General features: G+C 43.5%; 1 pseudogene; it reads left to right on the top strand.

Moving 5' to 3' along the window:
• The first annotated feature begins 640 nt into the window (after nucleotides 1-640).
• On the top strand, nucleotides 641-758 carry LOC126250327 (5S ribosomal RNA; annotated as a pseudogene).
• The last annotated feature ends 23996 nt before the right edge of the window (nucleotides 759-24754 follow it).

Below are 24754 nucleotides of genomic sequence, written 5' to 3'. Positions count from 1 at the left end.
TATTTCCCTTCTTGAATATTGGTGTGACATGTGCTACTTTCCATTCTTTAGGAACAGACCTTTCGTCAAGTGAGTAGTTGTATATGATTGCAAAGAAAGGCGCTATTGTGTCTGCAAACTCTGAGAGAAACGTGATTTGTATACCATCTGGACCGTAAGACTTACCTTTCTTAAGTGATTTGAGTTGTTTCTAAACACCTAAGATGTCTACTTTTATGTCACTCATGCTAACAGCTGTTCTGGTTTCAAATTCTGGAATATATACTTCGTGAAGGAAATACGGAAGACTGTATTTAGTTTTAGTGGCACCATCATCGGCAACATTTCCATCGCTATCGCTCAGCGACGGTATTGACTGTTTTTTGCCACTGGTATACCTTACATACGACCAGAATCTCTTTGGGTTTTCTACCATATTTTGAGACAATATTTCATTGTGGAAACTATTAAAAGCATCTCGCATTGACGTCCGCACTAAATTTCGAGCTTCCGTGAAATTTAGCCAGTCTTGGGGATTTTGCGTTCTTCTGAATTTGGCATGCTTTTTTCGTCGCTTCTGCAACAGTGTTCTGACGTGTTATGTGTACCGTGGTGGATCAGTACCGTCACTTATTAACTTATGCGGTATGAATCTATCTGCGCCAACGGCCTTGCTGCAATGGTAACACCGGTTCCCGTTAGATCACCGATGTTAAGCGCTGTCGGGCTGGGCTAGGACTCGGATGGGTGACCATCCGGCCTGCCGAGCGCTGTTGGCAAGCGGGGTGCACTCAGCCCTTGTGAGGCAAACTGAGGAGCTACTTGACTGAGAAGTAGCGGCTCCGGTCTCGGAAGCTGACATACGGCCGGGAGAGCGGTGTGCTGACGACATACCCCTCCATATCCGCATTCAGTGATGCCTATGAGCTGAGGATGGCACAGCAGCCGGTCAGTACCGTTGGGCCTTCATCGCCTGTTCGGGAGGACTTAAGCTTTTTTGGATCTATCTATTACTGTCGATAGTGTATCTTTGAATTTGAGCCATATCTGGTCTACACTTACATAATTAGCTTGGAAGGAATGGAGACTCTCTCTTAGGAAGGCATCAAGCGAATTTTTATCTGCTGTTTTAAATAGATATGTTTTGCGTTTATTTTTAGTGGTTTTGGTTGATATGATTTTGAGCCTCGCTACAATGACCTTGTGTTCACTAATCCCTGTATCCGTCATGACGCTCTCTATTAGCTCAGGATTATTTGTGGTTAAGAGGTCAAGTGTGTTTTCGCAACCATTTACAATTCGTGTGGGCTCATGAACTAATTGTTCAAAGCAATTCTCACAGAAATCAGTTAGTACAATTTCGGAATTTTTTTTCTGTCTACCACCGGCTTTGAACATGTATTTTCGCCAACAAATCGACAATTCCTTTAATGATTACTGTGGTGTCACCGCTAGACACCACACTTGCTAGGTGGTAACTTAAATCGGCCGCGGTCCTGTAGTACATGTCGGACCCACGTGTCGCCACTATGTAATCGCAATCCTAGCGCCACCACATGGCAGGTCACAATACACGGACTAGACCTCGCCCCAGTGTACGGACGACATAGCTTGCGACCAGACCTACCAAGTCTTCCTCTCATTTGCCGAGAGACTGATAGAATAGCCTTCAGCTTATTCCATAGCTACTACCTAGCAAGGCGCCATTTGTATCAGTGCTTATAGCTTACTACTATTCAAGAGATGTATTCCAACAAGAGAATAAAGTTAAGTATATTATTCCAGCTACGTACTTTTCTTCTTATTCATTAATAAGTCTCATGTTCCAGTACTTCTCGCCCGTCTGCGTTAGTTTAGCGTGCACTTTCAGCCACTTCGATCTACAAGGTGTTGGCCCCGCTGCCGACACATCAATTACAACCACTACTCAATCATATTTCTGGCACTCTCGTATCTCGCAGCGAGTCACCTTCAGCGAACCTGTCTGCTGCTTGTTTCAGTCACCCCCTACGCATCTTGCAACTGCCCCCTGCGCTGAACCGCCGATCCTGTCGCAGCAACTCAGCAACAATGTCTGCAGCAGGGGAAAGAAAGGCAATCTGCAAACCAACAGGCTTCATAACAGCCTCGCCGTGTACCCAATATGGACGGTCCGCCGCAGATCAAATTATAAGTTCTTTTCCTAGTTACTTGAAAAACCCATAAAGAAAAACATTAAGTTGTAGCAGATTCAACCTAGAAGATGAGGGTAGACGCAGCAAAATTCACCAGTCCCTGTTGTAGAAAAGTTTTATCGACAAAAAAAATTTTGACAGTTCAACAGCCCGCATCTCGTGGTCGTGCGGTAGCGTTCTCGCTTCCCACGCCCGGGTTCCCGGGTTCGATTCCCGGCGGGGTCAGGGATTTTCTCTGCCTCGTGATGGCTGGGTGTTGTGTGCTGTCCTTAGGTTAGTTAGGTTTAAGTAGTTCTAAGTTCTAGGGGACTGATGACCATAGATGTTAAGTCCCATAGTGCTCAGAGCCATTTGAGCCATTTGAACAGTTCAACAAAGTCCCAGAGTTTATATATGTTCGTTGTGCGCAGAGCCATTTGAACCATTTGAACAGTTCAACAAAGTCCCAGAGTTTATATATGTTTGTTGTGCGGTCTGACACTCCTCGATATCTTTGCCAGAATGATTTGAAATTGTCCTAATTTTTCCTTAAATAATTAATTAATGTCACTAAAGAATCAATCTTGATCTCATTTAACGAGATATTCTACTTTAAAACCGATCTTCTTGACCACAATCGCCGATAAAGTTTTAAAACAGAATTTTAATACACTTCACAGTATCTATTATTTTCAAAATGTCAATACGTGTCGACTTCTCATTAATAAAACTTTAAACTAGTTCATTATTGAAGATCGTCCACACTCCTGATAAAATTCTGCCAGAATCTCTTCAAGAACTTTGAATTTTAATAAAATTTGCAAATTTCACAAATAAGTAATATTTACGATGTATGTCGTAACAACAGAGTCAACAGACTGTTTTAACTTCCAACTCGAAGTTTATTTAACAGCTGATAACCAATTGACATCCAATTACAAACTTTATCATTCCACATTCAACACTGAACCCCCTTTTCATTTTATAAAAAAAACGTACAATATATTTTAATAATGGTCAGCACGATGTTTCAACGGTTGTTCCAGCCGCCGGCCGTCGACTACTATGCGATAGTGGTTAGCTCTCGTCTGGAGTCGCCACTGGATCATCTTGCTGCCACGCTCGACATCAAAGAACAGAAACAAAATCTTTTTAAATAACAAGTCTCCACTTAACATACTACAAATAAATAAATATATATATTAACATTTCTTACCTGGCGTCGCTCAAGCGGTAAAGAAACGCGATGTTTCCTGATTAGACTTTTGAAACACCACACCCCATCTCCACAGTTTTCCACATGTGATCGTTTCAATTTATGTCGGAACTGAGCAGAAGTCGGAGAAAGACATGTCCACCACCTTCTGCAACACATGCAGAAACAGGACGACCTGAGTTAGTGCAACAGGACCGTGTTTTGACCATTCGGCGGAAATGCGCCCAATGTGGTACGTATCCGAACTAGATACAGATACTACAGTCCGAAGCAGATCCATGTCCATTCAAATCTACCAGCCGAACATGCTATCATCGTTATTCTTTACCCCCAACTAGAGAAAAATTACGAACTATAAAAGGTCCACTAACTTCACCTAGGCACCAATGCTGGCGCAATGACGCAAAGGTGCAGTGCGGTCCAGCGTGGAGAAAGAGATTTCGCAATGCTCCCCAGAATAGTGCAGTGTGCAGACCTCCAAGCGTTCCTAACGATATACCCCGACCCTCACCGAATTTAAACCTCAAACTGCTGCTGATACTGCTGCCTATTAAATATACAGGCAGTGCAAAGGCCACTTTAAATTTTGATCACCTATACTCTAGGTGAATGATCGTATCCCACAGACTGTACTAAGTCGCAGAAGACGCTCCCTCTTTTCCTGTTTAGTTGGTTGAAACACTGTTTTCTAACACGTTTTTGTACAATGCCAAACACTTCGTTATTCTGTCACGACTTTGAGGCCTGTGCCAGGTTCTAAACTGACATTAAGAAGTTCTGATCCATGGCCTTTCGCAGGAAACTAGATGTTGCACGGTGTAAATCTTATAGCGGATAGCATAACACGCCACACATCAGCTGATTTTACACTACTGGCCATTAAAATTGCTACACCACGAAGATGACGTGCTACAGACGCGAAATTTAACCGACAGGAAGAAGATGCTGTGATATGCAAATGATTAGCTTTTCAGAGCATTCACACAAGGTTGGCGCTGGTGGCGACACCTATAACGTGCTGACATGAGGAAAGTTTCCAACCGATTTCTCATACACAAACAGCAATTGACCGGCGTTGCCTGGTAAAACGTTGTTGTGATGCTTCGTGTAAGGAGGAGAAATGCGTACCATCACGTTTCCGACTTTGATAAAGGTCGAACTGTAGCCTATCGCGATTGCGGTTTATCGTATCGCGACATTGCTGCTCGCGTTGGTCGAGATCCAATGACTGTTAGCAGAATGTGGAATCGGTGGGTTCAGGAGGGTAATACGGAACGCCGTGCTGGATCCCAGCGGCCTCGTATCACTAGCAGTCGAGATGACAGGCATCTTATCCACATGGCTGTAATGGGTCGTGCAGCCACGTCTCGATCCCTGAGTCAGCAGATGGGGATGTTTGCAAGACAACAACCATCTGCACGAACAGTTCGACAACGTTTGCAGCAGCATGGACTATCAGCTCGGAGTCCATGGCTGCGGTTACCCTTGACGCTCCATCACAGACAGGAGCGCCTGCGATGGTGTACTCAACGACGAACCTTGGTGTACGAATGGCAAAACGTCATTTTTTCGGATGAATTCAGGTTCTGTTTACAGCATCATGATGGTCGCATCCGTGTTTGGTGACATCGCAGTGAACGCACATTGGAAGCATGTATTCGTAATCGCCATACTGGCGTATCACCCGGCGTGATGGTATGGGGTGCCATTGGTTACACGTCTCGGTCACCTCTTGTTCGCATTGACAGCACTTTGAACAGTGGACGTTACATTTCAGATTTATTATGACCCGTGGCTCTACCCTTCATTCGATCCCTGCAAAACCGTACAGTTCAGCAGGATAATGCAAGACCGCATGTTGCAGGTCCTGTACGGGCCTTTCTGGATACAGAAAATGTTCGACTGCTGCCCTGGCCAGCACATTCTCCAGATCTCTCACCAATTGGAAACGTCTGGTCAAGCAAGGTGGCCTAGCAACTGGCTCGTCACAATACGCCAGTCACTACTCTTGATGAACTGAGAGCTGTACCTGTGTATGCTATCCAAGCTCTGTTTGACTCAATGCCCAGGCGTATCAAGCCCGTTATTATGGTCAGAGGTGGTTGTTCTGGGTACTGCTTTCTCAGGATCTATGCACCCAAATTGCGTGAAAATGTAATCACATGTCAGTTCTAGTATAATGTATTTGTTCAATGAATACCCGTTTATCATCTTCATTTCTTCTTGGTGTAGCAATTTTAATGGCCAGTAGTGTGAATTAAAGACAGTTACGAGCTCTACGTTTAGACTCGTCTCTCACACTGACTGAATAGCTGATGGCCCCGCGTTCCCTTTCGACTGATTCCTCATATTGCACTCATGTAGGCGATCAGTGTTTCGATGTTATCCACCCCAGAAGGTGCTGTCTCTCCACCAAAACTCTTTCCCCAACTCAAACAAGTGATATCATTCAATCGTTATGTGGTAACCAACAGCGTGCCAGCGCACGGATGGGATGGGAAAGACACCATCGATGTACTCTAATAATAAGCATCTCAGTTGATAGGGCGAACAGTTTTAGCAATTTTACAGTAACCCCAACACCGGCCAATGATGTGACAGCATGTTTCCCCAGTTTCAGTATCATAGCAAAACCACGCCTTCTCCACTTTGCGAGTATCATTGCGAACATGGGTGGATGACTGTGTAGCACGTCCACTCAGTGTTAATTCTCGAACACACAAACCATCAAAGTATACCAGACAGCGCTCCACATATTTCTATCACCTCGAGCATGTTAATTTACGATCTATCTCTCTGCGTGGGAGTCACACAGCATTCTCGCTGTCTTAGGGTAAAATTAAAGAGTGAAAGACCCTCCTCACACTGTCATTGATCAACCCGCCCAGCAGCACCGTTGGCAAATTAATCTGCAACCGACGAGAAGACCGCTACACCCCACGTCTCATGAATAAATGGGGTCCTCACCCATCTCGAGACGCGCCCATGTCGAGGAGTTTAGCACTCCTTATCGATGTATAGTAACAGATTTCAAAGTGCCATTCTAGGGCTATTCTAGGGAGCATTCCGAAATCTCTTTCTCCACGCTGGACCGCACCGCTGCTTTGCGTTACTGCGCTAGCATTGGTGCCTAGGTGACTTCTATATCGGATGAAATTTGCGGACCTTTTATAGTTCGTAATTTTTTCTGTTTGGCGGTAGAGAATGACGATGATAGCATGTTGGGCTGATAGATTTGAATGGACGTTGATCTGCTTAAGACTCTAGTATCTGTATCTAGATCGGATACGTACCACATCGCGCGCATTTCCGCCGAATGGTCAGAACATGGCAGTGTTGCACTAACTCAGGTCGTTCTGTTTCTACACGCGTTGCAGAAGGTGGTGGACATGGTTTTCTCCGGCTTCTGCTCAGTTTCGACTTAAATTGGAATGATTACATGTGGAAAGCTGTGGAGATGGGTGCACTTGCAAGATGCGTAGGGGGTGACTAAAACCAGGTTGTAAGTTTACTGTAGCGGACAGGTTAGAATAGCAGAGTAACCATGTAGATGTAGATGTAGATGTCAATAGGATCCAACGCAGGTATGTGCTTGGATGGAAAGACCTGCTTCCAAATCCCAGACGTCATTTCTAGTGGATAGCGTAACACTAGAGATTTGAGAAGCAAGTGTACATTTTCTTACGATCTCAGTCATCACATCCTCTTCTACTACTGTTTGTGTTCCTTCTCAATCGGTCATCGCCTATAGCTCAGTGGAAATACCGCAGAACCACTGATATGGTATCGAGACAGAATGCACTACAAATACTATAGAATTATCTAGCTGGGGCGGTGTGAGGGAGTCGCAAATACCGCATATATAACACCACGTTCCTTAGCCGAATCACTTTCAAAATGCAGTAACTTTATCACGATCTTGCATCGTGGGATACGTGTTGGTCTGATAATACACATTCCTACAATCACCGTAACTGTATTTTCCAGAAAAAACCACCTCATTCAGAGTTAATGTCGTACCTCGATTTGCAAAGCGGGTATAGCTTTTAACATGGATACTTGTGTGCACCTGTAGAAGTTAGACCGCTTGTTGCGATATGGTTTCTTTAACATCTGGCCGATTACATCTCTCTTTCCAAGACAGAGTGGTTTCACTCACAAGAAAGACCTAAGACACATGCCCAACCATCATTGATTTTCGGTCAGTATTATTTTGCAACATGTAGAATCATTTATTGGGCAAGTATTATACGTAGTAGTAGTGGGGGTGTGTGATATGTTCGCATTTGAGCATCACGCTTATAATGTATGTGTTTGTGTTCCGACATGTGTAAAGGAAATAACTATGTCCAGTATTTCCCATACTTTGGTCATTGTCAAATATTATTCAACTGAGACCGCGATTTAGTTGTAAGTATATATATATATACACTTCTGGAAATGGAAAAAAGAACACATTGACACCGGTGTGTCAGACCCACCATACTTGCTCCGGACACTGCGAGAGGGCTGTACAAGCAATGATCACACGCACGGCACAGCGGACACACCAGGAACCGCGGTGTTGGCCGTCGAATGGCGCTAGCTGCGCAGCATTTGTGCACAGCCGCCGTCAGTGTCAGCCAGTTTGCCGTGGCATACGGAGCTCCATCGCAGTCTTTAACACTGGTAGCATGCCGCGACAGCGTGGACGTGAACCGTATGTGCAGTTGACGGACTTTGCGCGAGGGCGTATAGTGGGCATGCGGGAGGCCGGGTGGACGTACCGCCGAATTGCTCAACACGTGGGGCGTGAGGTCTCCACAGTACATCGATGTTGTCGCCAGTGGTCGGCGGAAGGTTCACGTGCCCGTCGACCTGGGACCGGACCGCAGCGACGCACGGATGCACGCCAAGACCGTAGGATCCTACGCAGTGCCGTAGGGGACCGCACCGCCACTTCCCAGCAAATTAGGGACACTGTTGCTCCTGGGGTATCGGCGAGGACCATTCGCAACCGTCTCCATGAAGCTGGGCTACGGTCCCGCACACCGTTAGGCCGTCTTCCGCTCACGCCCCAACATCGTGCAGCCCGCCTCCAGTGGTGTCGCGACAGGCGTGAATGGAGGGACGAATGGAGACGTGTCGTCTTCAGCGATGAGAGTCGCTTCTGCCTTGGTGCCAATGATGGTCGTATGCGTGTTTGGCGCCGTGCAGGTGAGCGCCACAATCAGGACTGCATACGACCGAGGCACACAGGGCCAACACCCGGCATCATGGTGTGGGGAGCGATCTCCTACACTGGCCGTACACCACTGGTGATCGTCGAGGGGACACTGAATAGTGCACGGTACATCCAAACCATCATCGAACCCATCGTTCTACCATTCCTAGACCGGCAAGGGAACTTGCTGTTCCAACAGGACAATGCACGTCCGCATGTATCCCGTGCCACCCAACGTGCTCTAGAAGGTGTAAGTCAACTACCCTGGCCAGCAAGATCTCCGGATCTGTCCTCCATTGAGCATGTTTGGGACTGGATGAAGCGTCGTCTCACGCGGTCTGCACGTCCAGCACGAACGCTGGTCCAACTGAGGCGCCAGGTGGAAATGGCATGGCAAGCCGTTCCACAGGACTACATCCAGCATCTCTACGATCGTCTCCATGGGAGAATAGCAGCCTGCATTGCTGCGAAAGGTGGATATACACTGTACTAGTGCCGACATTGTGCATGCTCTGTTGCCTGTGTCTATGTGCCTGTGGTTCTGTCAGTGTGATCATGTGATGTATCTGACCCCAGGAATGTGTCAATAAAGTTTCCCCTTCCTGGGACAATGAATTCACGGTGTTCTTATTTCAATTTCCAGGAGTGTATATATATATATATATATATATATATATATATATATATATATATATGAGTGATTTGTTAGGATGATTGATTGTACCTGTGCGTGCTCGGCCTGCAGCGCTGGTGACTTGTGCACGAGTGATTCACGTTTCTAGTAACGGTAGGTGCTGTCAGAACGGAGAGGCCTGTTGGAGTGTAGGAATGTATATGAATTAACCGTGTTGTCCTCTAGACGGCCAAATAGCGAACTAATACTTAGTGTTTTGTTGGATAGCTTTCGTGATTGCGTGCAAATGTGAGAAGATTAAATATGGAGGTGCATTTGCACTGGATCGTTATTCCCTCCCACGTAAACTGTTCAGTTGACTGCTTCTGCACATTTCGCATCTTTATTTAGTTGAGGTTTGTGCATCTAGCGTGTGGAAGACACGTTTGCCGGTTCTCGAGACATGTTGACCTTGTAAATTGTAGGGATGATTTGGAATCTACTACAGCACTGAGATCGGTATTCGAGAGTGGAAATATCAGTTTCCTCTATTTGTTTCGAGTTGCCGAGTAAATGTCTTCACACACGCGACAGGTTTCTAGTTAGTCAGTGGTTTACAGCACGCCTCACCTAGCTAAAGTTTCGGATTTCTAGAGAAATAATTTCCGGTCTATATCTTCGTAATTATATAGCGCGAGCGGTACTGCTATGCAAGGGATATTGATATTTGCCTGCTATCGAGAAGTACTGAGAAAATGGTATGATAGTCTAGCAAACCATGCGAGATTAGATATCTTCTTGTAATCCCAGAGTCTGGAGATTGGTGTAGAAAAGAGAGCAAGCAAGCAAGCAGGTCTGGACCAGGAACAGTAATGCGTTTGTGCCGAGGGGCGAAACGAGGCCGAATTTGTAGAACAGTTCTGAGAGTGACTTAGATCCACCGACGGCTTTCTGATGTAAAAGGGATGATTTTGTATGGTGGAGGATATGAATTGTATGTTTACTACATCGACACGGTACGCGGTGATATATTGCTGGGTTGGATATAGGTTTAATGCTCTAATATTCAAGCTCCTGTTCTCAGTGGGAGAGCAATGTAATTGAGTACCGATAGCATGAGTAATTGGGTGGGTAAATTCGATAAGAGCAAATGATAATGCTCGAGTCATTCCTAAGACATCCTTTGTGCTGGGATATTGGTGTCTCTACATAGCCGTGAGGATGTTTGAGTATGTCGAGGGCAGGAAGGGTATCGCGTTGGGTCCGCTGACAAGAGTGCATTCGATGTTATTCTGCGCTATTTTGGTAAACAGGTACTGTTAGGGAAAGAATTTCCGTGCATACAAGCTGAGACATCTCGAAAATTCCTACAAAAGCGCACATTAAGTATTTCTGGGACACTACGCAATTTACTAGAGTTCGACTTGGTTATTATTTTAGACAGCCATGTGGCTTCAGTATAACATTGAGAATGTTGCTAGATGCACCTGCGGCGGTATGTAGCTATGCGCAGTGATGTGTCAGCCACACGTCATGCATGGTCCATTACAACTGCTAGAGAGGAAGTAGCTTATGCTATTCTGGAACAGATTTCTGCAGCATCGCTTGGCAATAAACTCTTCACCGGACTGCAGGTAGAGGGAGGGTTCATGCCAGCAGCAGTGAACATGCATGCGCATCCCATCTTGGAATGTCTGTACTTTCGTCTGGTCTCATCAGCAACGGCGCCAAGGTGAACATGTATTTCAAGAGACATTTCCCAGGTGTTGAGTATGAAAGGAATGCCACCACCTCATGCATGCTGGACCCGAACGGGCGCATGTGTGTGGTTTGACAGTTGATGGCTGCATCACATCGTGGGGCTGTTGGTTGGTCCCGACTTCTAGGAACGTATGCGGTCCAATGGTCTGGGGATGGTGGGTGGTGTCTGCATGTGTCTGTTGCATTATTTTGTGACCAGCTCTGTAGGCTGTGTTATGCACTATTTGGACAATTTACGAGTACTGAGCGTGTCTACACATCACTGTGCTGCATTATTTAGGAATAGTTTGCAGGTCTGTACTGAAATTATTTCGGTAAGTTAGGAGTTGTTTGCATGTATGCAGAGCGTTCTTTAGGAGTAGTTCACAGGTCTGCAGACTGTGTATTGTGAGCCCAACCATGTGTTTTGTATCAGTGTGATAAATATACTCCATCCCTAAATAAATTGCTCCAAAATAAATAAAGTACACTCCTTTCTTGCTCTCCCCAGCAGCCCAGCGCTGGCTGAGTCATTTTTGAGCCATTTTCCCCCTCCAGACCACCATCTTGGAATTACATCACAGGAGGGATCACAGCACCCTCTGGTGTCAGTACTGTGTACTAGATCAGTTAGACTCTAGATATCGTGTTGGAGAGAGTGTCTGTCGCCATTTACCCCTGCATCTTAGATTACATCACAGATGATAGTGCCCTCTGGTAGTGGTACTGTGTACTAGGTCAGTTGGAGTCTGGACCTCGTGGCGAACGCACTGGATGGGTGTGCTGCATTAAATTGTTTACATAAAGACTGGTGCATGCAAAATAAAGACTTATGTTCAACACTGGTCTAGTCCTCCTCCCACGAATCCTTAAGAGGATGCGATGATCTGGTTACTGAGGTTAGTCCAAGTATCCTTTCTTTCACATCATTTTTTTAGCTTAGTAGAGAAACCCCATGTGACTTATCTTTCTGCCAAAATTCAAAATTGGCGCCATTTCCTTGGATGAGGTCGTGGTCGGATGACTTAGGTTAGTGGAGGTAACCCAAGTGATTTATCTTCCCGTGATTTTCTTAGGTTAGTGGAGATAACCGTGGTGTAATGCATTATCCTATTGGAATTTGAACTTCTTGCCATTTTTCTAGGGGAGGGGAGGGGAGGGTGGGTGGCACTCTCCCGCCAAAATCCGCCATCTTGTATGACGTCAGGGTCGTCATCTTGGATGACGTCATTGCCGCCATCTTGGATAATGGTACTTTGCAACAGAATGCAGGTTGTCCCAATACTCTCTCCTACTTCACATTGGGGCTTGCTGTATACCTCACAAGAAGTGGAGCGTATTTTGGCTGATCATCTCTGCTGTACTCATATCACTGACAACTTTTTAAATGCCAATATATACATCCGTTTCAATAGGCCCCAATGTCTACTAGAAACTAATGTGCTGTTTGAGAGCAATGATGCATTGAAGATTTATTCAAAAACTTTACCTTGACACATTAAATGTCAATTATTGACGCAACTTTGGAAAAACCCTCAGGAGAGGTAACACGAGCAATAATAATGTTCCAATGTGCGCTAATTCATAATGGCCTCGTGAGTAGAGTGATAGTTTCAAGAGGTGTGAAGTGTGACGTAGGTTCAGTAACGGCTCCTTGCAATTTTTTTTAAAACTTTGTTTTTGTAGCAGCTTGTAGGATGTTATTATTAATGTAATAAATGACTGCAACTGAAACGCAGACCAAAGACATTTATATTCTTTTTTGTCACAAATAATAGTTTATTTACGAATCTGTCGCGATTTCTGAGGTAGCACCAGCCCCAACCGTGTACAAAAAATTTTCATTGTAGCCTACTCATCTCAGCTTATTTGAATTTGGGTGCACCAAATTCCTAATCATAATCATCTGTACAGTTAAACTAAAACTAAAGTAGGCCCTAATGCTTCAACCCTCTTCTGAACAACGCTTTCTGTTTAGTATTAGTTTCTTACATATGACAAATGCAGTTTATTAACAGATATTTTTCACTGATTTGAAGCCATTCCCTATCTAGGTAGCTTACACATTTTTTGCAGTCATACGTACACTGATGTAACAAACGACCACTTTTTGCTTTGTGAAATATAAGGCCTCTACACACATAACGACTCTGTTAATATTTTGTACCTTATACACCTTAGTAAGATGTAAAACGCCTACCAGATGACGCCGGACCGCTGCATTGTCGGTGTTGGTTCGGGGAATTTTAATATCTGCGTCCACGTGGGTCGATAGTACGGCGTCCACGTAGACCACTGCCGTATAACGGCGAGAGGCTGTTGATGTCTATACCTTCCTGTTCATACACAGAAAAAGTCATCTGATTGGTGGACCGGTATGACGTGTGCTGATGCAAAAGAGCACTCTGCGAATTTGGCGGGACAACCCGTGATAGAAGGAAAATTTGTTGTAATGGTTTGAGGGGAAAGGGGTGGCAGAACCTAGGAGTATTATTGGCAGCTGTTTCTGGGTCCTTCCACAGTGGGAGATTTTGCTGCATTGTGGGGACAAGGCGCTAACGTTGCGGTGTGAAGGTGAAGTGAGGAGTTCACAGATCAATGGAACACGTAACTAACTAACTAACTATTTCGCTTCTGGACGGCCAGAGAGATGTGTTTCGCTCTTGGACTAGCAGAGTGAACATTAGAGTTCTTCACTTCTGGTCAGCCACAGTGAAAACACTGGACTCGCATTCTGGAGGACGACGGTTCATTCCCACATCCTGCCATCCTGATTTAGGTTTTCCGTGATTTCCCTAAATCGCTACATGCAAGTGCCGAGTTGGTTCCTTTGAAAGGGCACGGTCGACTTCCTTCCCTAATCCGATGAGGCCAATGACCTCGCTGTCTGGTCTCCTCCCTCAGCCAGAGTGAAGGCGATTGCAAGAGACAGAAGTGTTACTGTTACGGTAAACCGAGCAGAGAACCTGTCTTTTACCACTTGGTGACAACAGTCGGATTTGTTTGCCGCTTCGCGTTCGCTATTTTGGTCGGGTCTATATACACGGGCACGGACTGCCACTGAGAGCAGCTGCATCATCCCTGTGCTTCGAGCTGTCGGCAAGAGGCCCTTCTTGCACGTGGTAATGTATTCACAGCACCGGCTCAGTAGTGTAATTAATTTGATATCTCCCAGCTTACAATGTCACCTTGTCGCCATACACAGTCACGGCTTGCATGTGTGATCTGTATCAAGGACACTCATCTCTGATCGATATTGTTCGTAATAGTCAGGGATAACGTGTTAAGGCATACTCTCATTCACGAAGTTTGTAGGGCACTACAATGTTATCGTTGATCCCACTCCTGTACATGAATTCAGCCAACATCTAATTATTTACGTTACATTGTTCTTACGTATATTCCATTCAATATTTGTGTCTGATAATACTTTCGGAATTATCGCAATAAATCACTTTATGATACCAAAATCTCTGTATTATTTAGTAGTGAAATTTCACCTTTATTACAGGACCTTTGCCAGATACGAGTGATCAGCTATTAAATTATCGTAAACAGAATTATGTCGAAGATGCAACTCTTAAACTGACCACAAACAAGGCTATATCATAATTTCCTCCATAAATTGTCTGTTGTGTGATAGGAACTGTGGTAGTTAAAGGGGAGGTTGAGTGTGTTATCCTAACTAACACAGATTTCTTTAATGAATTTCGGTGACATGGCCACCACTCAAACCTGGCACCTTGCTAACTAGTAATTTGATAAATTTTCATTATTTCTGTTAGTGACAGGTTGAAATGTTTTTAATACACACATCAAAAAAAGTTTTGCGTCACCTCGGTTCCGAAACATATACAGAAAATTAAAACAGACATCAACATAACCATCACTTCTGCCCTTTTTATTGCTCATGAAAACCACACATTGCATGTTGTACAACAATACAGCGAGACCTTCAGAGGTGGTGGTCCAGATTGCTGTACACACCGGTTCCTCTAATACTCAGTAGCGTGTCCTCTTGCGTTGATATGTGCCTGTATTCGTCGTGACATACTATCCACAAGTTCATCAAGGCACTGTTGGTCCAGATTGTCCCACTCCTCAACGGCGATTACGCGTATATCCCTCAGAGTGGTTGGTGGGTCACGTCATCCATAAGTAGCCATTTTCCCAGACACGTTCGATAGGGTTCATGTCTGGAGAATATGCTGGCCACTATAGTCGAGTTATGTCGTTATCCTGAACGAAGTCATTCACAAAATGTGTTCGATGGGGACGCGAATTGTTGTCCATGAAGATGAATGCCTCGTCAATATGCTGCCGATATGGTTGCACTTTCGGTCGGAGGATAGCATTCACATATCGTACAGCCATTGCGGCGCCTTCTATGACTACCAGTGACGTACATCGGCCTCACATAATGCCACCCCAAAACATCGGCGAAGAGAAAGAGATGCTAATCCTGAGCGGTCCGTTCGGCATGTTGTTGGGACCATTTGTACCGCACTGCATGGTGTCATGGTTGCAAAGATGGACCCCGCCATGTATATCGGGGGTGAAGTTGCGCATCATGCAGCATATTGCGCACAGTTTGAGTCGTAACACGATGTCCTGTGACTGCATGAAAATATTATTCAACATGGTGGCGTTGGTGTCAGCGTTCCTCCGAGCCATAATCCGTAGGCAGCGGTCATCCACTGCAGTAGTAGCCCTTGGATGGCCTGAGCGAGGCACGTCATCGACAGTTCCTGTCTCTCTGTATCTCCTCCATGTCCGAACAACATCACTTTGGTTCACTTCGAGACGCCTGGACACTTCCATTGTTGAGAGTCCTTCCTGGTACAAAGTAACAATGCGGACGCAACTGATCCGCGGTATTGACCGTCTAGGCAAGTTTGAACTACAGACAAAACGAGCCATGTACCTCCTTCCTGGTGGAATGACTGTAACTGATCACCTGTTGGAACCCCTTGTGTTATCTATTCATATATAACCTATTAATGTGGCTGTTGTTGAATGGACTGTGAATGTGGGGCTTTATTATTCAATTTAATACACTCCTGGAAATTGAAATAAGAACACCGTGAATTCATTGTCCCAGGAAGGGGAAACTTTATTGACACATTCCTGGGGTCAGATACATCACATGATCACACTGACAGAACCACAGGCACATAGACACAGGCAACAGAGCATGCACAATGTCGGCACTAGTACAGTGTATATCCACCTTTCGCAGCAATGCAGGCTGCTATTCTCCCATGGAGACGATCGTAGAGATGCTGGATGTAGTCCTGTGGAACGGCTTGCCATGCCATTTCCACCTGGCGCCTCAGTTGGACCAGCGTTCGTGCTGGACGTGCAGACCGCGTGAGACGACGCTTCATCCAGTCCCAAACATGCTCAATGGGGGACAGATCCGGAGATCTTGCTGGCCAGGGTAGTTGACTTACACCTTCTAGAGCACGTTGGGTGGCACGGGATACATGCGGACGTGCATTGTCCTGTTGGAACAGCAAGTTCCCTTGCCGGTCTAGGAATGGTAGAACGATGGGTTCGATGACGGTTTGGATGTACCGTGCACTATTCAGTGTCCCCTCGACGATCACCAGTGGTGTACGGCCAGTGTAGGAGATCGCTCCCCACACCATGATGCCGGGTGTTGGCCCTGTGTGCCTCGGTCGTATGCAGTCCTGATTGTGGCGCTCACCTGCACGGCGCCAAACACGCATACGACCGTCATTGGCACCAAGGCAGAAGCGACTCTCATCGCTGAAGACGACACGTCTCCATTCGTCCCTCCATTCACGCCTGTCGCGACACCACTGGAGGCGGGCTGCACGATGTTGGGGCGTGAGCGGAAGACGGCCTAACGGTGTGCAGGACCGTAGCCCAGCTTCATGGAGACGGTTGCGAATGGTCCTCGCCGATACCCCAGGAGCAACAGTGTCCCTAATTTGCTGGGAAGTGGCGGTGCGGTCCCCTACGGTACTGCGTAGGATCCTACGGTCTTGGCGTGCATCCGTGCGTCGCTGCGGTCCGGTCCCAGGTCGACGGGCACGTGCACCTTCCGCCGACCACTGGCGACAACATCGATGTACTGTGGAGACCTCACGCCCCACGTGTTGAGCAATTCGGCGGTACGTCCACCCGGCCTCCCGCATGCCCACTATACGCCCTCGCTCAAAGTCCGTCAACTGCACATACGGTTCACGTCCTTGCTGTCGCGGCATGCTACCAGTGTTAAAGACTGCGATGGAGCTCCGTATGCCACGGCAAACTGGCTGACACTGACGGCGGCGGTGCACAAATGCTGCGCAGCTAGCGCCATTCGACGGCCAACACCGCGGTTCCTGGTGTGTCCGCTGTGCCGTGTGTGTGATCATTGCTTGTACAGCCCTCTCGCAGTGTCCGGAGCAAGTATGGTGGGTCTGACACACCGGTGTCAATGTGTTCTTTTTTCCATTTCCGGGAGTGTATATATATTTTGTTTTTATTTTTAATTTGATTTTGGTTTCACTACAAAGATATGCGAAGGCATGGATCCTTCTTAGATTTTACTGACACAAAAATGTAGCATGGGATCCTGTATAATTATTGAAGTTACTTAGACGAATCCATGCTCAAAAACAGTTAATCATTATAGGCTATATACACACACAAAAAAGTATTTCACCACTTTCAGTACGTAAGGACCTACGTGTGATTTAATTACGTCTTAGTGCAGGTCAAGTTGGAGTCCTATTGCACGTAACATAATACCGTCCGAATAAATCGTTAAGTACTTTGAAAATGTCAGTTTACTACAGATCATGAGTGAAAGAAATAATATCGGCGATCTCAAATGTCGCCCATGGAAAGAACTTCATTACTAGATGGGAATTCTGTTAGTAAAGGGGTGAATGGCCTTTCAGACCATGATGCAAAAATTTTAACACTAAAATGCTTTTGCACCCAAACAAATGTCACATAGAATTACAAACTATGTAGGAAACTTAATCCAACAGCAATTGAGAGGTTTTTAAAACTCGTCAAGGAACAAGAGTGACAGGATGTTTATAGTGCTAATAACGTAGATGACAAATACAATGCTTTCCTTAACACATTTCTCATGCTCCTTGAGAGTTGCTTTCCATTACAACGTTCTAAACGGGGTATTAGCAGCGATAGGCAGCCTGGGTTGCTGACCGGTGGGATAAGGATATCATGTAGAACAAAGTGGGAATTATATCAAAATGTTAGAAGTAGTCACTATCAAGCTACAGTAGTCCATTATAAACAGTATTGTAAAGTGCTTAAAAATATTATAAGGAAGTCAAAGAGTGTGTGGTATGCAAATAGAATAGCTAATTCACAGGATAAAATTAAAACCATATGGTCACTTGTGAAGGAAGTGTCTGGTCAGCAGCACAAGGTTGATGATATAAAGTCAGTTCGTAGAAAAAATTTTTCTGTTACTGGTAAATCAGATATATATACAGTATTTAACAATCATTTTCTGAGTATTGCTGGTGAATTAAATAAAAATTTAGTTTCTACAGGGAATCATATAACACTCTTGGCAAATGAATTTTCGAGATTGATGTCTGAAATACTGCTCTGTGATACAGACAAGGAGGAGATTGAGTCAATAATTAAATCACTGAAGACTAAGGACTCTCATGGGTATGATGGATGGAGTGTGTAGCGTAATATTTAAGTACTGTGATGCACATGTTAGCCCTGCATTTAGCCATATCTGTAATTTTTCCTTTAGGAATGGTCAGTTTCCTGAACGATTAAAGTACTCGATAGTAAAGCCACTTAATAAAAGGAGAAAAGGATAATGTAGGATATTTTAGACCTATTTCTATGCCATCAGTGTTTGCTTAAGTTATTGAAAAGGCTGTGTATGTAAGGATAATTGATCATTTTATGTCACACAATTTGCTATGAAATGTACAAAAGTCATTTAACAACTGAAAATTCTATATTCTCTTTCCTCTGTGAGGTACTGGATGAGTTGCACAAAAGGTTTCGAACGGTAGGCGTATTTTTTATTTAAATAAGGCGTTTGATTGTGTTGATCACAAAATATTGCTCCAGAAGTTGGACCACTACAGAATACAGGGAGTAGCTAACAATTGGTTCACTTCTTACTTTAGCAACAGACAGCAAAAGGTCATTATTCACATTGTTAAGAATGGCTGTGATGTGGTGAGCCTGAGTGGGGTACATTAACTGGGGGTGCCCCTGGGATCGGTGTTGGGGCCACTCCTATCCCTCATTTATATAAATGATATGCCCTCTAGTATTATGGGTAACTCTAAAATATTTCTGTTTGCTGATGACACTAGCATGGTGGTAAAGGATGTTGTGTGAAACATTGGCCAGGTTTGAAATAGTGCAGTTCGTGACCTAAGTTCAAGTCTTGTAGAAAATAAACTATTGCTAAATCACAGTAAGACTCACGTTTTGCAGTTTCCAACACACAATTTAACAAAACCTGACATTTTAATTTCACAGAATGGGCAAATGATTAGTGAAACTGAACGTTTCAAATATCTAGGTGTTCAGATAGATAGTGAACTGTCATGGAAAGCCCACATTCAGTCTCTTGTTGAAAGACTTAATGCTGCCATTTTTACTATTTGAACGGTATCTGAAGTGAGTGATCTTTCGACATGAAAATTAGTCTACTTCGTTTATTTTCAATCTCTTATGTCGTGTGGTATTATATTTTGGGGTAACTATTCCCATTCTAAAAGGATATTTTTGGCTCAGAAACGGGCGGTTGGGGCAACAAGTGGTGTAAGTTCACGAACCTCTTGTCGACCCCTGTTCACGAGTCTGGGTGTTTTGACACAGGTTTTTCAATATATATATTTCTTACTGTCATTTCTTGTTAACAATATTATCTTTTTTCCAAGAATAAGCAGCTTTCACTCAGTTAATACTCGGCAGAAATCAAACCTGCATTTGGATCGGACTTCCTTAGCTCTTGTGCAGAAAGGTGTGCAGTATACTGCTGCATCCATTTTCAATAAGCTATCGCTCGAATTCAAAAATCTTAGCACTAATCCACACACTTTCAAATCGAAACCGAAGAGTTTCCTCATGGGTCACTCCTTCCATTCTGTCGAAGAGTTCCTTAAAAAATTAAGTTGATTCTTGTTGAATTGTTGATTGCGCTTACTTAAACTTGTGGAACAGTCTAATATATGCAGTCGCGACACTTACTGCTGTGAAAGTTGTTACCATTTGACAGTTCAAGTGACACTAGCGCCACTAGCAGCCAGAAAGCTCGCCTTACTCTGACGGCAGATGCGATGCAAAAATAATGTTTGTTTTTAATTCGTTTTGTACGTAATTTACAAAATAGTTAATATATTTTTGCGTCACAAGTGTTAGAAGAACAGCGAGAGACATAAATGATCGTGAAATATAAGTAAACAGAGCACGAACTATTGAATGAATTGACATAAGCTGCAACATATTCTTGAAGAAATAATTAAGAAGTAGCATACAGTCGCACTTATTCCACTGAAAGTAAGAGAATACATACTGTACATCCCACATATGAAGTATATAGATGATCTTCCTTGTGTAAAAATGAAGCGACACATCACTTTTCATTACGTTCTGCTTTGCAGGAAGCCTGCTTCCAAAATACAATTTCCGTCTTATTCTTTGTGGTACCAGGTTATCTCAATAAAAAGTATGACTGTTTTAAAACTTTATTATATCCCATTGATACATTTAACGAAAATAAAATTAAATGAATGAGTCAGTCCTAACACTTTAGCAACCCAAATGAGCCAGCATCATCACTTTTTTATTTCTTCTCTTACTTCTACAGACTAAGTCTTGATTCCTGAATTTAACAATGTAAAAAGCCTCACTTTCACAAACAGTCTTATTAGATTAGATTAGATTAGATTAATACTAGTTCCATGGATCATGAATACGATATTTCGTAATGATGTGGAACGAGTCGAATTTTCTAATACATGACATAATTAGGTTAATTTAACAACATACTTAAGTTAATATAACAACTTTATTTTTTTGTGTTTTTGTTTTTCTTAATTTATTTTTTTTATTTTTTAAATATTTTTTTCTTTTTTTCTTAATTTATATGTAAAAATTCCTCTATGGAGTAGAAGGAGTTGTCATTCAGAAATTCTTTTAATTTCTTCTTAAATACTTGTTGGTTATCTGTCAGACTTTTGATACTATTTGGTAAGTGACCAAAGACTTTAGTGCCAGTATAATTCACCCCTTTCTGTGCCAAAGTTAGATTTAATCTTGAATAGTGAAGATCATCCTTTCTCCTAGTATTGTAGTTATGCACACTGCTATTACTTTTGAATTAACAGCAGCTTGGTTTCAGCACAGCACCCAGGTGGAAAATTGGGGATGTCCATCAACATGTTCACAAAGAAAGCACCACAATTACTTATGTGAGCATATTCATAAAAAGTAGAAGTCATCTTAGTCTCACAATGAGTTAAAAATTCTTTGAGATCTTCTGTACAAATAAATAGGCTTCCAAAGTTGCCTTCATAACTTTTAAAATGACAATAAACTTTGTCATTTGCGTCTAAGTCTTGGCTGCCACATTTATAACAGTCATGAATTGTAAGCAGTTTCTTTAATACATAACCAAACACGTATGTCATGCTGTTTGCCTCTTCGAGATCTTTTTGGACTTCCACATTTGGTAGTCTGATCACTGAACTCTAGTCACTGACGTCCAACAGTGGTGAAACAAGTAATTTTGGCGCTGCTTTCATATCCACTATTGTCTGACCCCAGCTGATCCCCTCACAATTGGAGGTAGCTACACCATGTGTGTTCATTAATTTGCTTAAAGCACAATTACTGAATGCAGCACAAAACTGTCGTGGTGATGGGTTGCTACAAAAACCACCTTTATGCCTTATCACTGAGAAAAAGTTTTCCAGTGGATCTTGATTAATTTTGCGTGTTAATAAATATAACTTGGTTCCATCCAAAACGTCATCAACAAACACGTTCAAAGCGCTTATGTTACCCAGAAGTCCTTTAACACGCTTAATTCTAGATGAAAAATCTTTCCCATCAACATCTACAAATTTCTATGACTGTATCCATGGCTTCAGTGTCTTTAATATTTCTAAATGTCTTGAGGCATTTGTAATGCAGTTCCTTAAGGATACAGGCCGTTTAACACTATATGCATTAAATATGTCAAAAATATCGTTTACTTTTTGGCAAAAATCTGCAGTAGCAGTGGCAGATGATGATATGGTGCCACAAGTGACAAGTGTCTCAATGCCTGCTGCTACTAATGATTTGCACTTTTTACATTTCACACGATTTTTCAACACGCGAATAATTTCACGTAATCTAAGCATTTCATCTTCAAAAGATGTCTGTGCTGCAGATTCCATTGTTAGTGATTTTATATGTGTCTCTCGTGTTGTAACACTTGTGGTAGCTGTTTCTTCTGTGTCAGGAGACAGTTTTATTGTTTTTGCAGTAACACTTTCACGTTTGTATGGCAATTTTCTCTTCATAGTCACTAGTTGTGGCTTATTCGGCACGTCAAATAACGTGGGAACTGCATTCCATTCCAATTTCCTCTTTTCCGCGCTCATGAACTGGTTTGACTCGAAATGTAACGTACAAAACTTCACGTCATTGTGCAAATAAAGGGCATCTTTTTGAAGCAGGTCCTGTCTTCTACTATTTACTAACCACTTCTTGCTCCTAAAAAAGAACAACAAATTCAGTAATTCAATACAGTTTAGAAAAAAAAATCGTAAATAAAGAGCGCTCTATTCTGATGTTTCATACCTCTCAGGGTCCTTAGGAAACCTGAAGAATGACAAACGTGGTGTCTTCTTCCTATTATTACTGCAACTGATTGCGCTACATATACTGCCTTTCGTAAAAACCATCTTAAAAATGAATATAAACGATACTGTTTACATTTACTGAATACCGTATTCAGCAGCGTAGCTTCTCCACCGCTTGAGGCGCTGTTGTCGCTGTGTATAACAAAAATCAGCGAGCGTGTCGTGACTGTATATATTAGACTGTGACGACGTGTGTGTTAGGCTTCCCAGGACACAGAGGGTAGTGTGACTGCAGGGACTTATCTCTGGCATGCCCCCCGTGAGACCCACATTTCTAACTTACTGTCCTCACACTACATTTGTAATGCCCATGCCCACTATACCCATTACTGGCAGCAGTCAATCTACAGATTCTCGTACGAGTTTGAGCAATGTGAGTGCATCCGCACTGAAGAAGATCATTGGCCAGTAAGCCTTATCTATATGAAGACGGTATCTGTTCTTTCGGACATGTTCATTTCATTGTTGCGATTGGTTTGAAGAACATTCTGAACAATTCGAAGGAATGACTTGGACACGCAGTTCGCCTGACATAAATTCCATCGAACATTTATGAGACATAATCGAGAGGTCATTTCATGCACAAAATCCTGCACTGGCAACACTGTGGCTACAGAGGAAGCATGGCTCAATATTTCTGCAGAGTACTTCCAACGACTTGCTGAGTCCGTGCCGCATCGAGCTGTCGCTCTACGGCGGGCAAAAGCAGGTCCGACACGATACTGGGAGGTATCCCTTAACTTTTGTCACCTCGGTGTATTATAAAAATTGATGTACGTTTATTTGTATGTTCCATATATTCTCCTAAACCACAGACCCGATTTCAACCAAACTCGGTACACATATCACTTACGCTCTGGAAAGAGTCGCTGGGAGGGGGGGGGGGGGTAAGAACCACCCATCAAAAGAGTAGGGGTGGTGTGCAAAAAGAGTGTAGATACGACGCGCGAATTCCCGTTTTTCAGTCATCCAGTATTTGAGAATGAGAGCACCTAGTGACTTGCAACAAACTTTATACATAGTTTCATACCTTTACGAAACTTTTCCTTGGTGAAACCCTCCACAAAATGATGAAAGAAAAAAGTTTATCGCTTACTACATTTTCGCTGCTCATGCAGTAAACCGGCTGCATGAACCATGAAGTTTTCATGTATTACTTCTTTACTATAAAATGTATTCAAGTCAAATTTTGCAGCCGTATTCACATATACCACTGAATGTACTAGCATAATTGTATCGATGCACGACACAGTTCAGGAGATATGACATCAGATACTGAGGTGTGTGAAAAACTGCCGCATCATGCAAGATGTTTAAACTTATTACTTCGTTGCCACTAACTCTATTTGCAACACTTTTCGCATACAGTATCTATGTATGCCGCTGATTGTACCTAGAAGAATGTATCATTGTACAGCACAAAATTCAGGACGGGGCCCACAAGAAATACGGGCCTAGCAACGAACTTGTGACGTCACAAGAGCCAGTTTGTCCACCACATCTCATGAACGCTCTTCTCCATCCACGGCCCACGGGAAATCAATATGTATTTAAAATGGTACCCACTAAAGGTCTTGACTTTTTTATGTGCTACACACAGCTTGCATGCATTTTAACAGGCATTCAAGAACTGTCAAAGTCGTTTGAAATAGTTACTCGCTCTCTGCCGGAGACGGCTGCTGGCATTTGTATGAACTACAGGTTAAAGCCAAAGGTCAGACAGATGACAATCAAGGTAAATAGAATAAAAGAAACTTCATGTACAGTAAATAGGGGTAAAGCTAAGGGCAATGTCAACTTAACTTCATCAAAATATCAGGGTAATAAAAAATAAAGTAGATGAGCTATTAGTGTGTTTAGGTGATCTCAAAAATAAGAATGAGATTGGTATACTCTGTCTGTCTCAACACCACGTAACTGTGGGCATGGATAGTATCAGTATAAGTGGGTATAATTTAGCATCTTACA

This window comes from Schistocerca nitens, chromosome 3 (genome assembly GCF_023898315.1).
Source record: "Schistocerca nitens isolate TAMUIC-IGC-003100 chromosome 3, iqSchNite1.1, whole genome shotgun sequence".
Classification (NCBI taxonomy): Eukaryota; Metazoa; Arthropoda; class Insecta; order Orthoptera; family Acrididae; genus Schistocerca; species Schistocerca nitens.
Note: the sequence above shows the minus strand (reverse complement) of the source record. Positions and strands in the feature narration are given on the sequence as shown.